General features: G+C 39.7%; 1 protein-coding gene across 5 annotated transcripts in view; it reads left to right on the top strand.

Moving 5' to 3' along the window:
* LOC140713762 (cadherin-18) overlaps nt 1–15,024 on the top strand; it is a 638,248-nt gene that overhangs the window by 85,190 nt on the left and 538,034 nt on the right. The window contains exon 2 of one of the 5 annotated variants that reach the window (XM_073024258.1): nt 9,334–9,401. The exons of the other annotated variants lie outside the window; for them this stretch is intronic. The gene's annotated coding sequence lies outside the window, so the exon portion shown is untranslated. The remainder of the gene's footprint in view (nt 1–9,333; nt 9,402–15,024) is intronic. 5 annotated transcript variants of the gene reach the window in all.

The following is a 15,024-nucleotide window of genomic DNA, read 5'->3' as shown; positions in this document are numbered from 1 at the left end:
TTTGAATTTAATTATTTGCTTTATGTCATAACTTTATTCTCCTCCAGTATCATAGTGCACATTTTCTTCTGTCAATTATGGATCTATATTTGGTTCTCCACTAATAACTGATTTGCAACCAAAGTTGCTACAATATCCTAATCCTAAGTGGCAAGGTGGCACTTTCTTTCAAAATTTTACTGAACCATTTTCTTGATGAATTACCAACTGCACAGCTAGATTAATTAACTTTTGGAACTTGTACTCATTATCTGCACAAGGTGTGTTGTAAATGATAAATGTGCACTATGGTTGGCACTTATTTTTTTTATTCAAGCTAATGAGAAAAAATATCTTGTCGTACTTTTGTAAATTATAGCTAACATTTTCCAATGCACTATTTCCAGCAATGAATGCTTTTCGCAAAATTATTTGTTCAGAACAGTTCTGCAGTTTTGTAATGGCAGCTAGTTAATACAGGAAGGTCACACAAACAATAAACAGAAAATGTTTTTCAAAGGCTATGTATGGGTCACAAGAAGACTATAAATTTTTCTTTAGTGTTATCTTGGTATATTTGAGCTGTATAAGGACTCTATCTGCACTTTTTGCTGCCTTAATCAATCCAACATAAGCAAAACCTCCACCTATCGTAAATATACTTCCTTCTATGCCAACTGCCATTTCCCCGTCCTCCACAAATCAGGCAGAAGATATAAAAGTCTGAAAGCACGTACCACCAGGCTCGAAGACAGCTTCTATCCTGCTGTTACAAAACTATTCAATGCTTCCTTAGTAGGATAAGATGGAATTTTAACCTCACAAGCTTCCTCACTATGATCTTACACCTTATTGTCTGCCTGTGCTGCACTTCCACTGAAGCTGTTACACTTCCATTCTGTTAATGTTTTACCTTGCGCTGCCTCAATGCACTGTTGCAATGAATCACTCTCTATGAATGATATGCAAGAGAAAGTTTTCACTGTACTTCGTACATGTGGCAATAATAATCCAAATTTACCCATTCAAATTTCAGGATAGTGGCAAATCTCTGCTGAAAGGTAGCATGTCCTAGAATTACAACTTTCTGTCATGTAGCCTTGTTTATTACACTTCTTTGTCCCCAAGGACTTTAATTAAAACCATTAAAGCAGAAATGGCATTAAGTTAATGTTCTGGATGCACTCTAGACCCTAGTTCCCAGTGGTAATGAAAGCCCCGAGTATGCAATGGAAATTGTTGCTCCTTCCTCATGGACACTGGGCTATGATCCTAAATTCAGAAGAGAGCAGCTCATCAGCGTGGACAATGGCCTGCTGCCTAGAAGTGCAAATTGTTGCCTTGGTCAGACCCAGTAAACAGGTTGGCTAGGTGATTCTTTCACCTGCCTGGAGTCCTCTGCATTTGTTGCCCAAAGTTTTGCACACTAAAGCGGAAATGCATTTGAGAAACAGCCTTGTCGAGTATTCAGCTATGGAGTACAACCTCTTCCATTCTGTATATATTCTATAAAGTATATGATCTCATGCTAGTCCTCTTGAATTATCATCGCATGAAATCTATGAATCTATTTTTAGATTGGGGGAGATAAACCTTGCATAAGATGTCCCTGACACTTTGCCACTAATACTAGCTCTTCAAAATTTTCTGAACCCATTGATAAGATAGTCTACCATCCACTTAATACCCTCTCCAACTCCAACGAGGTCTTAATTACACACCTGTCTCCATTTGGCATGCCATGTTGTTCACATTCCTGATACCAGGCTTTTGAAACAGGTCTCAATGTTTCTTGGGAGTGAGGTGAGATGAGATAATTCAATTTTCAAAGAAAAAATCATGCAATTGTAAATTTTTCAATATTTCCTTGTGTAAGAAGGGTAGTGAAGCATAGTATGCTTTCCTTCACAGGCCAAGGCATTGAATACAGGATGGGGCATCGTGCTACAGTTGTACAAAATGTTGGTTAAGTCACAATTAGAGTAACTTGTGTAATTCTGGTCTCCACACTACAGGGATGATGCTATTAAGCTAGAAATATTGTAGAAAATATTTACAAGAATGTGCCTGGAATTCTTATCAGGACAGATTGGATATGCTAGAGCTGGTTTCCCAGGAACAAAGGAAGCTAAGAAGTAATGTGATGGAGGTATATAAAATTGAGAGAGTAGATGGGATAAATAGCCAGTGTCTGTTTCCAGTGGTAGGCAAGGCATCTAAAACTAGAGGGTGTGGGATTATGACAAGAGGGGGAGGGGTAAAGAAGATCAGAGGGGGTAATTATTATTTTACACAGTGTTGTTGGTATCTGGAATGAGGTGCCAGAGGGTGGTGGTTGGGCCGCAAGAGTTTGGACAAATACTTGAATGAACAAGATGTGGAGGTATATGGGTTAATGCAGGCAAGTGGGATTAGTATTGAATGGCATCATGGTAGGCATGCTCATGGTGGGTCGATTCATAATGGTCTCTAAAATGCTGGAAACATTTGACAGGTCAGGCAGTATCTATGGAAAAAGAAACGGTAATGTCTAAGCCCAGGATCCTCCTTCAGTTTTAAATTGGAGCTATTGACAGGCAGGAGAGAGGGTAAGTGGCAGGGAAATGTGCGGGGTTAGGAATGATGGAAGTGGCTCAGAGCTACATAGGTGCAATGGACTGAATGTCTGCCTACAGCATAAGAAATCTGAATTTCATAGTTCCATAATATTGGCTTGTTTCCCCAAAATGTGAGCTGGGCTTAATATTATTCTTGGCATCTATTTTCGTAATTGAAATGATAAAAAAAAACTGACAGTGCAGTATTTGCAAATGGCTTTTAATTTGGTGGGTCCCTTGTGTGATTAAACTAGATTTAGGGCTACTTGAGCATTCAGTTTGACCAATAAAGAGCTTTACTGCATGGTAATAACTGTTCCATTATTGAGTTTATTTTGGGAGATATCAGATTTAAAAGCGGAAAGATTTGTACTTATTGCGCTTTCACATTCCTGGTAGATGCAGATATGTTTTATATGTAGCCACTATCAATATAAAGAATGCAACAATGATTTTGTGCCTGTTTCCCATAAATAGCAATGTATTACTGTCTGCTTTCAATTTGGACAGATGGCTCGTCAACCACGGTTGGCAGCTTATCCTTGAGAAGAACAACTCTGATCTCAAACCTCAGCAGCCTTGCGGCTATACCCACTTTTAGGGAAAGGTTCAGATGTATAACCTGAGGGCAAATCCAGAGCTAGAGTCATTAAGGCAGTCCCATGTTGAGTATAACATTGGCTGGCAGTGCCTGCAACGTCGTTGGCTCCAAACTGCTTTGGTCTCTGCCATTTCTTTGGAGTCATCGGCCACATGGAGAGGGCAAGCCTATTGTATGGGCACCAGCTTGCTCCCCATATTGTACTGTGCTGGCTAGGATGCATCATCTGCACACAGAGGCCTACCATTTTGGGTGGATAATCTGGATGCTTGTTTAGTGACTGTATGTTGCATATGACATTGGGACAGGGACAATTGGACACTGTTTCAGTAAGCTGCTTCACCCCTGACCTGATACAGTCTCCGGAGTTAGCGCATCTTCCCTCTGACTAGATCAGCTTCTCCCAGATACTTGGATTTTGCCCCCATAGCAACACAATGCTGCAGCTTGGTTAGCTGCTGTAAATTGTTCCTAATATAGATGATGGCAATCTAATTGATTAGCGGTGGGGGAGCAGTTGATGAAGCTGTCGGTAGATGATGGACATGCTCCCCAAACCAGTATTGGGTTGATGAGCTGAAAGATCTGTTTAAATATGTAAGATAAAATACACATATCCCTACTCTTCCAAGTAATACCATGGGACTCTTCAGAACAGCGTGTGCACACATGAGGAAAAATATTTTTCCTGAATAAAATATTTCTGCATTGACTATTTCTGCATTGTTTGCAAACCCTGAGAGGATTTTGCATGTGCATTTTCTACTGGAGATAACATTGGCAAGAGCCTGTGCAGTTTCATGGCCAGGAATGTAGTACACAAAATCATATGATTCCTCCATAATGCATTTTATTTGTTTGTTTTGGTGATGCTGGGTGAATTTTCAGGAACACATTTCAGAATCTTGTCAGGTATTGTCTGCTCAAACTATCCAGTCTTCCAAGATGCAGCATCATTGCTATAAATAAACTAACATTTTATGAGACAAACAATAATGGAAAAATTATTATCTTGCATTTGCCTCCTTTATTGACAAGCTGAAAGATGGGAATGAATCTATTTTCATTCAAGCATGAGAGAACAAATTGGATTCTATTTTTAAATAATGTTTAGTTGACTTTTGATTGTCAATCATTAATAGTAGAAACTGAAAGTATACAAATTAAAGGTCAAGAAACATTTCCAAATTCCATAAGCTATAATCCTGACTTAGCTATGCCCACTTTTGCTCTTCCTTTCAGACCATAGTAAACTTTGATAGGTTGGATCTAATTATTAAGGGTTTAACTAGAATAAGCTGTTATTATGGGTATGCCCAGTGCTAGTTTTGAAATTTTCAGCCTTCATTTTAATATCTCCATTATACTTCTACTTCATTTTGGGAATAGTTCATAAAACTATAGAAATAAAACACATCCCTTGCCAACCTAAATACTTGTGGGCTGCCTCCAGCACAACTTTAAGTTGTGTTAGTTGTTAATGCAAATAACACATTTCACTGTATGTTTCGATGAACATGTGATAAATAAATCGGAATCTAAGTTAATTCCTATTCCTATTTCTTAGTCTACAGCCTGGATATTCTGCTGAATCACTAAGGTCATTCACATCCTGCAGAAATCGTTCTAAAAACATGGTGATAGTAAATTGCCTGGAGCCTAACTTGAACATAATCCAGATGTGTTGTATGTAAAATGAAGTCTAATATTGTTTGCCAATGTCTTCAACATATCAGTGTTCTGTAATATGTACAAAGATGTGCATTTTTTGCCAGTGGAGGATTTCTCATATGCTGTACATGCCAATAGGACTGCTACACTTGCGCTAGATTTAAGTTGTCACTAATTCATTAGGCAGAATTCCCACCAAGGCAGCAGGGTGGAACATGCCTGCAACGGCTTAAGGCTGTACCAGAGCTGGACTTTGAGACTTGAGAAGCACATTTGGGTGAAGGATCAGCTCCTATTGTGACATAATTAGAATTTCAGATTCACTTAGTCTCACATCTTTCATCTGAACATGAAATATGTATGAGTAAGTCTTTAAATTGAAAATAAAAACAGCTGAATAACAGTGAGGAACTGGTCAGTAATATGTTGAATAAACATTCATCAGGCTATGATTTATTTTAGTTATGGAATGCTACAAGGTAATTTCCACATGGTATCCAAGGTTTAAACTTTGTCTGTGTGTGCCCTGAATTATAATGGCAGTGTAACTCAGTAGCTGGTTCTCCAGTTTGCTGCCTGCTCCAGGACAGGAGATGCGGTCTCGCCCTATCCAGGTAATTTTATGCCTTGGTCTTTGATCTGTGGCATGACTCATTGGTCATTAAAGTAACATGGTTTACAAATCTCCGATCCTTTCAGAATCTTTCAAAGTTACTTGCAAATCATTTTTAAGTTAGAATTGAAGTATATCACCCCCCCCCACCCCCCGCTTTTCTTTTTCATAAGCTGCCTAGGAACATCACTCTGCACACAGATCCGAGCATGCTTTTCAATATGACTCACAGCAAGGTAGCACTAGCAAACTAATGGCTACAAATAGCACTCAACAGCTGACTGTCTGTGTCTGACAACCGTGGTGTAGTGGAAACAGAATGATGTAACATTGAAGGTGCTTGGCTTGAAATCTGCTTTGTGATTTTTTTTTTAATGAAAAGGGAAGATCGGAAATGAAAATGAAATCTGTGAATCATAGAGCTCAAGCCTCAGAAATACACAGCAGGCCAACGAGCATTCACTCCATTCAGATAATTTCCTGCTGGCTTCTACTGAGTCCTTTTCATTGGAAATGCAAGTCTAAATTTGGTGGGACCCCTCAAGTGGGATAACAGGGCATAGAACAACTGGAATTAGCATTGATTTCAGACTCTAATGCTGGAGAAACAAAATAGAAACTAGTGACAATTTCCTTTAAGATTCTGAATGGGGTGGGGGGGGGGGGTGAAGAATATCAGCAAGCTTCCAACTGTCACCTTTGTCGTAGCAATGAGAATGCTTATTCAATATCAGTAACATCTCACAGAAACCAAATACTTTTCCTGCCAAAGAAATGTTATAAACTGAGACCCAGACTCAAAGTTTGAAAGAGGATCAGAAATCATGATTTAATAATGATGTCAAACTTGTGTTTCTCTGTCTTCCTTACTATCATCATGGAGGAAGTATAGGTGTGGCAAGATGCACACAGATTATTCCCCTCTGCTGTCAGATTTCTGAACAGTCCATGAACACTTTCTGACTACCTGTTATGCCACTGGCGTTTAGGGAACGGTGAAGGTACTCCATCTCTGGCAGCGTTCAGGACTTCCTTCATTGTGTCAGTAGCTTCCTCTCAGTTTTCATGACTGTCAGTCATGCAAGTTCCTATTGACTCCCTCAGATGGAAAGGATGCTTCATTGTTGGTTCCATAACAATTTTGTTTTACCAGTCAGGGTTCTTAGCCCTGAGCTGAACCCCTAAACCTGGAGGACTGGTGGACCACTCTTAGTCTGGCTTCTACCCTTTGATCTGTTTGGCATGGGTGACCCTACCAAGAGCCAAAGCATAAAGCCCTGATACATGCCAATATACAGTAGCACTCCAGATCAGTGAGGCACACAAACCTCCAGACTATGACAAGGTTGTAGTCCTCGTAACTGTATATTTTCCCCTTACATTTTATTTTCCAAAGCAGAAAATGTATTTTTTTAGCCTCCTGATGAATTAGAGGCACTAATGTGCTTTTTAGAGCTACATGGTAAGTTTGGGACAGGCTGTTGGTGATGTTATCCCTTGAAGCTTTCAACCCTCTCAACCTCTGTTAATGTAAAGAGGAGAATGTTTGCCATCCTCCTTCCTGAATCTGCAACAAGCAGGATTTCCTGGGTGGCCAACCATTTTAATTCCAACCCCCATTCCCATTCTGACATGTCAGTCCATGGCCTCCTCTGTTGCCACGAAGATGCTACTCTCAGGCTGAGGGACACACCTTGTATTCCATCTGGGTACCCTCCAATCTGGTGGCATGAACATGAATTTCTCTAACTTATGGCAATTTTTCCCCTCCCCTTCTCTATTCTTCCATTCCCCACTCTGGCTCCTCACTTACCTCTTCTCCTCTTCTCACCTGCTTATCACCTCTCTCTGGTGTCCTTCCTCCTTCCATTTCCCCCATAGTCCACTCTCTTCAATCAGATTCCTCCTTCTTCCATCCTTAACCTTTTCTAACTGTAACCTCCCACCTTCTCACTTCATTCCTCCTCCCCACCCACCTATATTCACCCCATGATTTTCTAGTTTGTACTCCCTCAGCTACACCCACCACCTTATTCTAGCTTCTTTCCCCTTCTTTGTAGTCCTGATAAAGAGTCTCGGTCTGAATTGCTCCATTTGTGATTGTCCCTTCAATTATCCTGAAGCTTTAGTTTCTCAATCCATTTCATCACATCTCATCAATTTTCACTGAAATGTTGTCAAGAAAGTATTTGATCTTATTAGCTTTGGGAGAAGTAACTATAGTTGTGGAAATGCACTCTGGCTTAAGAAGTGATCTCATATAAGCAAAACAGAATTTTGAAAAGCTGGCCAGGGTGTATTCCAAGAGGTGACTTCCTTCAACTGGAAAGTCTGGAGTTAAAGAATATGGTCCCAGGATAAAACTTTTTTTTAGGAATGAGGGGAATGTTGTAAATCCTATGAAATACTCTACATCAAAAGGCTGAGGATAATTTTGTCTGTGTCATTAGACTTATTTTTATGCTATGGAATGTGAAGGCACGAAGACCAGGTTGGAGAGTTGATCCTAAACATTAGATCTGTCGTGGCGTTGTTTTGATTCTGAAACGGGATTGAGGGCCCTCCTTCAGTTTGCTATCTTCCTGTAACTTCTCAACAAAAAACTCAAGGACATTGCCTCAATACACACACCGCTAAAAATGTATCCAAATCTGTTTACCCTTTTCTGTGGAGAAAAACAAGCACGGATAAAATGTGATACCATCTTTTCGAACCACGTTTTCAACAATATTTTAGAGAAAAATATTGAGGAAAAGCAAGAATTAAATTCAGATTGATGAGGAAAAGTTTTCTGGAATTTGGACCTAATAGCATAGGACGTAGTTAAATTGCACGAGTAAATATTTTCTTGTGTGATTCACTTTAATAAGGCTGACATTTGTCTGATGGCCTGTATGACTGACAAAATGCTGTAGACCATGCTGAGCACTACCAGCTTCTGAGGGAAATCTCTGACATTTGTTATTAATCTTTAAAACAGTTATGCAAGGTTTGTGAAAGAGACAGCAATTAAAGGTCTGTACTGTCACTTCAGTGTCAAGCACACAGGATTGGAGGATAACTAATAATGCTCCACTGGTTAAGAAAGGCTCTAAAAATAAACCAGGAAATTATAGGCCGGTGAGCCTGACATTGGTGCTAGGAAATTTATTGAAAGGTATTCTAAGGGACTAGATTTATGAGTATTTGGATAGACCTGGACTGATTAATCAGCATGGTTTCGTGTGTGGTATGCCATGTCTAACCAGTCTCATAGTTTTTTGAGGACATTACCAGGGAAGTGATGAAGACAAGACAGTGGATGTTGTGTACATGGACTTCAGCAAGGCATTTGACAAAATCTAGGAAGGTTCAATTGCTCGGTATTCGAGATGAAGTAGTAAATTGGATTAGACTTTGGCTTTATGGGAGGAAACAGAGTGTGATAGTAGGTGGTTGCTTCTCTGACTGGAGCCCTGTAGAGTACTCTAGGGATTGGTGCCGAGTCCATTCTTGTTTGTCATATATATCAATGATCTAGATAATCATGTGGTTATCTGGATCAGCAAATTTATGAATGACACCAAGGCTGGGAATATAGTGGACAGGGAGGAAGACTATCAAAGATCGCAGTGAGATCTGGAGAACCTGGAAAATGCTAGATTGAACTGAATCTTACACAGTGAATGATAGGGCACTGAGGAGTGCTATAAAGCAAAGGGATCCAGGAATATACAGTGGCATGCAAAAGTTTGGGCAACCCTGGTCAAAATTTCTGTTAATGTGAATAGCTAAGTGAGTAAAAGATGACCTGATTTCCAAAAGGCATAAAGTTAAAGATGACACATTTCTTTAATACTTTAAGCAAGAATCATTTTTCCTTTTTTTTACAGTTTCAAAATAACAAAGAAGGAAAAGGGCCTGAAGCAAAAATTTGGGCACCCTGCGTGATCAGTACTTAGTAAGTACTTAGTAACACCAACTTTGGCAAGTATCACAGCTTGTAAATGCTTTCTGTAGCCAGCTAAGAGTCTTTCAATTCTTGTTTGGGGGATTTTCACCCATTCTTCCTTGCAAAAGGTTTCTAGTTCTGTGAGATTCTTGGGCTGTCTTGCATGCACTGCTCTTTTGAGGTCTGTCCACAGATTTTCGATGATATTTAGGTTGGGGAACTGTAAGGGCCATGGCAAAACCTTCAGCTTGCACTTCTTGAGGTAGTCCATTCTGGATTTTGAGGTGTGTTTAGGATCATTATCCTGGTGTGGAAGCCATCCTCTTTTCATCTTCAGCTTTTCTTTTACAGACAGTGTGATGTTTGCTTCCAGAATTTGCTGGTATTTAATTGAATTCATTCTTCCCTCTACCAGTGAAATGTTCCCCATGCCACTGGCTGCAACACATGCCCAAAGCATGATCGATCCACCCTCGTGCTTAACAGTTGGAGAGGTGTTCATTTCATGAAATTCTGTACCATTTTTCTCCAAACATACCTTTGCTCATTACGGCCAGAAAGTTCTATTTTAACTTCATCAGTCCACAGGACTTGTTTCCAAAGTGCATCAGGCTTGTTTAGATGTTCCTTTACAAACTTATGACACTGAATTTTGTGGTGAGGACGCAGGAAAGGTTTTCTTCTGATGACTCTTCCATGAACGTCATATTTGTGCATGTGTCACTGTACAGTGGAACAGTGCACCACCACTCCAGAGTCTGCTAAATCTTCCTGAACATCTTTTGCAATAAAACGGGGGTTTTGATTTGCCTTTCTAGCAATCCTATGAGCAGTTCTCGCGAAAGTTTTCTTGGTCTTCTGGACCTCAACTTGACCTCCACCATTCCTGTTAACTGCCATTTCTTAATTACATTACGAAATGAGGAAACGGCTACCTGAAAATGCTTTGCTTTCTTCTTATAGCCTTCTCCTGCTTTGTGGGCATCATTTATTTTAATTTTCAGAGTGCTAGGCAGCTGCTTAGAGGAGCCAATGGCTGCTGATTGTTGGGACAAGGTTTGAGGAGTCAGGGTATTTATAAAGCTTTGAAATTTGCATCACCTTTGGTAACGATGACTGAACAAGCCATAGCCCTAACAAGCTAATTAAGGTCTGAGACCTTGGTTAAATTTATCTGAGAGCTCAAATTTTTTGGGGTGCCCAAACATTTGCATGGTGTTCCTTTCTTTTTTTCACTCCAAAATTGTACAAAACAGAAATAATACACTAATCTTGCTTAAAATGTTGAAAATAATGTTTCATTTTTAACTTTATGACTTTTGGAAATCGGTACATCTTCTACTCACTTAACTATTCACAGTAATTTGACCAGGGGTGTCCAAACTTTTGCATGCCAGTGTAGGTCCATAATTCATTGAAAGTGGTGTCATGGGTAGATAAGGTTATAAAGAATCATTTTGGCACATTGGCCTTCATAAATCAATGCATTGAGTATAGGAGATGAAATGCTATGTTGAAGTTGCATATGACATTGGTGAGGCCTAATTTGGGGTACTGTGTGCAGTTTTGGTCACCTATCTACAGGAAATGTATAAGTAAGGCTGAAAGAATAGAGAAAAAATTTACAAGGATGTTACTGGGTCTGGAAGACCTGGGTTATAAGGAAATATTGAATAGGAATTTCTTGGAACATAGAAAATTGAGGGGATTTGTTAGAGGTATACAAAATTATGAGGAATATAGATAGGGTGAAAGCTTTTTCTACTGAGGTTAGGTGGAACTCCAACTAGAAGTCATGGGTTATGGGTGAAAGGTGAAAAGTTTAAGGGGAACATGAGGGGAAGCTTCTTCATTCAGAGTCATGAGATCGTGGAACGAGCTGGCAGTGCAAGTGGTGATTGCGAGCTTGATGTCAATGTTTGAGAAAAGTTTGGATAGGTACATAAATGGTAGATCTGTGGATGGCTATGGTCCGGGTGCAGGTCAATGGGACTAGGCAGGTTAAATAGTTTGGCATGAACTCAATGGGCTGAAGGGCCTGTTGCTGTGCTGAACTTTTCTATGACTCATTTTTCATTGGCCACGAGCTCCTTTCACACATTGCAACCAGTCTTTTGTTTCACGCAGTTGTCTTTGATATGTAGGTTGGGATTACTGGTGCTAGTCAGTTGGAATGTGTTTGATTTGGTGAGCTCTACATATCTGGTAGGGAGCAGTAGTAAAAGAGAATGGGGAAAAAGTGTGCTAACATGATGTACCAGAGATGTCGTGCTCCCTCACCACCTCCATGTTTTCACTAGCCTTCTTATTGGCCTTTTGTGCTGCTGTCCTCTGGTAGCCCCTGAGTGAGGTTCTGATGCATCAGCTTGGCAGAAATGGATCCTCTGGGTAGTGGACATGAATGATCCCTGTAAGTTCCAGTTTAACATCTGAATTGTACAAATTGGTCTCTGTGTGAGGTGTTCCCAAATTGGTATTTTTTCCCCAACCCCCCGCCCCATCCCTCCATCATGTTCAACATCATCATGTGTTCCTAAATATTGTAGATGTACTCCATATCCTTTTAAGTAAAAGACATTCTATCATTAAGTTAAATATAGCATGAATCGATTATTAATCAAAGTTTACTTTAAACTTGGAGAAAAAAATTAATTGAAATACTCAGCTTAATGTATCCCGCTATACAGAGCAATCACGAGGAAATCTGCAGATGCTGGAAATTCAAAGAACACACACAAAATGCTGGTGGAACACAGCAGGCCAGGCAGCATCTATAAGGAGAAGCACTGTCGATGTTTCGGGCTGAGACCCTTCTTCCTGGCGACAGTGCTTCTCCTTATAGATGCTGCCTGGCCTGCTGTGTTCCACCAGCATTTTGTGTGTGTTGTTTATACAGAGCAATACCAGGTTTACATTTAATCATCAATTTATTGCTGCTAGGGAGGGGATATGGAAAGCATTATTATGCCATAAGGGAAATGACATTTGGTAACCGGTCAGGAGATAATTTGTGTTAATAAGAACACTTCAACAGATGGGCAAATGCTGCTTGGATGAATCTAATAAGTAGGGACCATGTTTTATAATTTTATTATTTGTATAATGTCATTTGCATTTAGTTTTGACCCTTGCATTGTGCAAAGCTTGCACATTATGTCTGAATACCTCCTTTACATGTTGGGCAATTTGTGTCAACTACCTCATCTGTTTTGCTTAATACGGTGGCAGCTTTGAGTGGAGGGATTTTTCAACAAACCAGAGAAGCAAAACCGAGTAATTTGTTAATTAGAGTTGTGCAGCTGTTGTACTCTGACTTTTGGATCGGAAGCCAGTGGGTTCTTGCTTTGTAGGACTGGCCTGGTCCATCTGCCATGTCTTGTATGTTGAATTCACTGTGAGCTGAGGTTAAAGGTCTTGTCAGAGGAGACATAATTAGGTCCATTCTGGCATGAAAGAGCAAAGCAAAATCTAACAAATTAGTTTCTCTAAAAGCCCACAGTAAACTTGGCTGGATGCATGCTTGTTGAAACACTGGGCCTTCCATTTCATTTATTGCTAAACTGAAAAGCTATGCCAGCCTTAGTGTCCTGCAATGGATTAAGGATGAGCCTTTGTCCTTCATTGTGGTGTACTCACGTAAAATCAGCCATCATTGTGCAAAAGCTTGTTGCAGGTTCAATTAAGAGATGCCATAAATATTTGTAACTTAATTTCTTGACCTGTCTTAAATCTACATATTGGGGTTCAGCCATTTAAGGATCCAGAATGTTCTTGATTTTTTTAGGAAAAAGATAACTTATACAGTAGTGTCAACTTGAAATACAGAAATAATTCTTTCTATTCCTAATAATAGATGTCCACCAATAACATACATCAATGTCAGTTATTTAAAATGGTGTATCCTGTCAAAAATGTGTATCCATAAGACTTTTAGTGTTAGGCTGTCCACTCCTGCCTTGTATACCCTTCTGGTCTTGTCTTTCCTGTTGCAGCTTCTATTAGAGTTTTTTCTAAACTTATCAAGATAGTTTGTGTCACTATTGGACTTTTCAGCAGCTGCTTTTAGTCCTCAAGATATTTACCACCTGCCCTGTCAAAAGTATTATGTCCTCACATCCAATTTCATTTCCTTAGTCTAACTGGTTTCTAGGCAAATCATTGAGGCAAGCAGTAAAAGCTGGTCAAACAGTAAAATATGGAGAGGATTTCAAGTTTGTGCTCTTCAACAGGGACTAAAAGCTACCATTGATCTGTATTAATATACTCTATATATGTGTGTATTTATGTATATACATATGCATATGTGTATGGATATACACCCAGTAACCACTTTATTAGGTAACTTTTGTACGAAATAAAGTGGCCACTGAGTGTATGATTATGGTCTCCTGCTGCTGTAGCCAATCTACTTTAAGTTTTGATGTACTGTGCATTGAAAGATGTTCTTCTGTGCACCACTGCTGTAGCACATCATTATTTGAGTTACTGTTGCCTTCCTGTCAGCTCAGATTCAGGTTTAATATCACTAACATATGTCCTGAAATTTGTTGTTTTGTGATAGCAATAAAGTGCAATACATAATAAAAAGCTATAAATTAGAATAAAATATATATTTTATATATCGATTAGTAAATATAAATATCTTTATGTAAATTTTGTGTGTGTGTGTTTGTAAATTATTTCGTGGAAAAAGATCAAACAAAAGTGAGGTAGTGTACATGGATTCACCATTGTTCAGAAAACTGATGGTTGAGGAGAAAAAGCTGTTCATAAAACATTGTGTGTGTGTCTTTAGGCTCCTGTACCACCTACTAGATGGTAGTAATAAGAGGAGGACATGTGGGACGTGTGGGTTGGGGTAGGGGTCCTTAATGATAGATATTGCCTTTTTGAGGCATCTTCTTTTGAAGATGTCTTTGATGCTGGGGAGGCTAGTGCTCCTTCAGGGCTAAGTCTGCAGCTTCCTTCAGCTTTTTTCTGATTCTGTGCAGTGGCCACTCTCAACTAGACTGTGATGCAAACTGTTAAATGCTGTCCACTGTACATCTGTTGAAATTCGTGAGAATCTTTGGAGACATACCAATTCTCCTCAAACTCCTAATGAAATATAGTCTTTGTAATTGCATCAGTGTGTTTGCATCAAGTAGACCTTCAGGGATGTTGGCACCCTGGAAATTGAAATTTCCATTGCTGATCCCTCAATGAGGATAGGTGTGCGTCCCCTCAACTTCCCCTTCCTGAAGTTACAATTAATTCCTTGGTCTGACTGCTGTTACAATACCACTCAACCAGTTGATCTATCTCGCTGTTGTGTGCATCCTTGTCACCATCTGAAATTCTGCCTACAATAGTTGAGTCATCGGCAAATTTGTAGATGGTGTTTGAGTCGTGCCTAGCCGCACGCAGTCTCGGGTGTAGGGAGTTAAGGGGGCTAAGCATGCATTTTTGAGGTGCACTGGTGTGATTGTCAATGAAGAGGTGATATTATCTGCACAGACTGTGGTCTCCTGATCAAGGATCCTGTTGTAGCGGGAAATATGGAGGCCCAGATTTTGCTACTTGCTGATTAGTACTGAGGTTATGATGGTGTTGAATCAATAAACAGCATCTCTTCATAGGTACTGCTATTCTT

This window comes from Hemitrygon akajei, chromosome 20 (assembly GCF_048418815.1).
Source record: "Hemitrygon akajei chromosome 20, sHemAka1.3, whole genome shotgun sequence".
NCBI classification, from domain to species: Eukaryota; Metazoa; Chordata; class Chondrichthyes; order Myliobatiformes; family Dasyatidae; genus Hemitrygon; species Hemitrygon akajei.
Note: the sequence above shows the minus strand (reverse complement) of the source record. Positions and strands in the feature narration are given on the sequence as shown.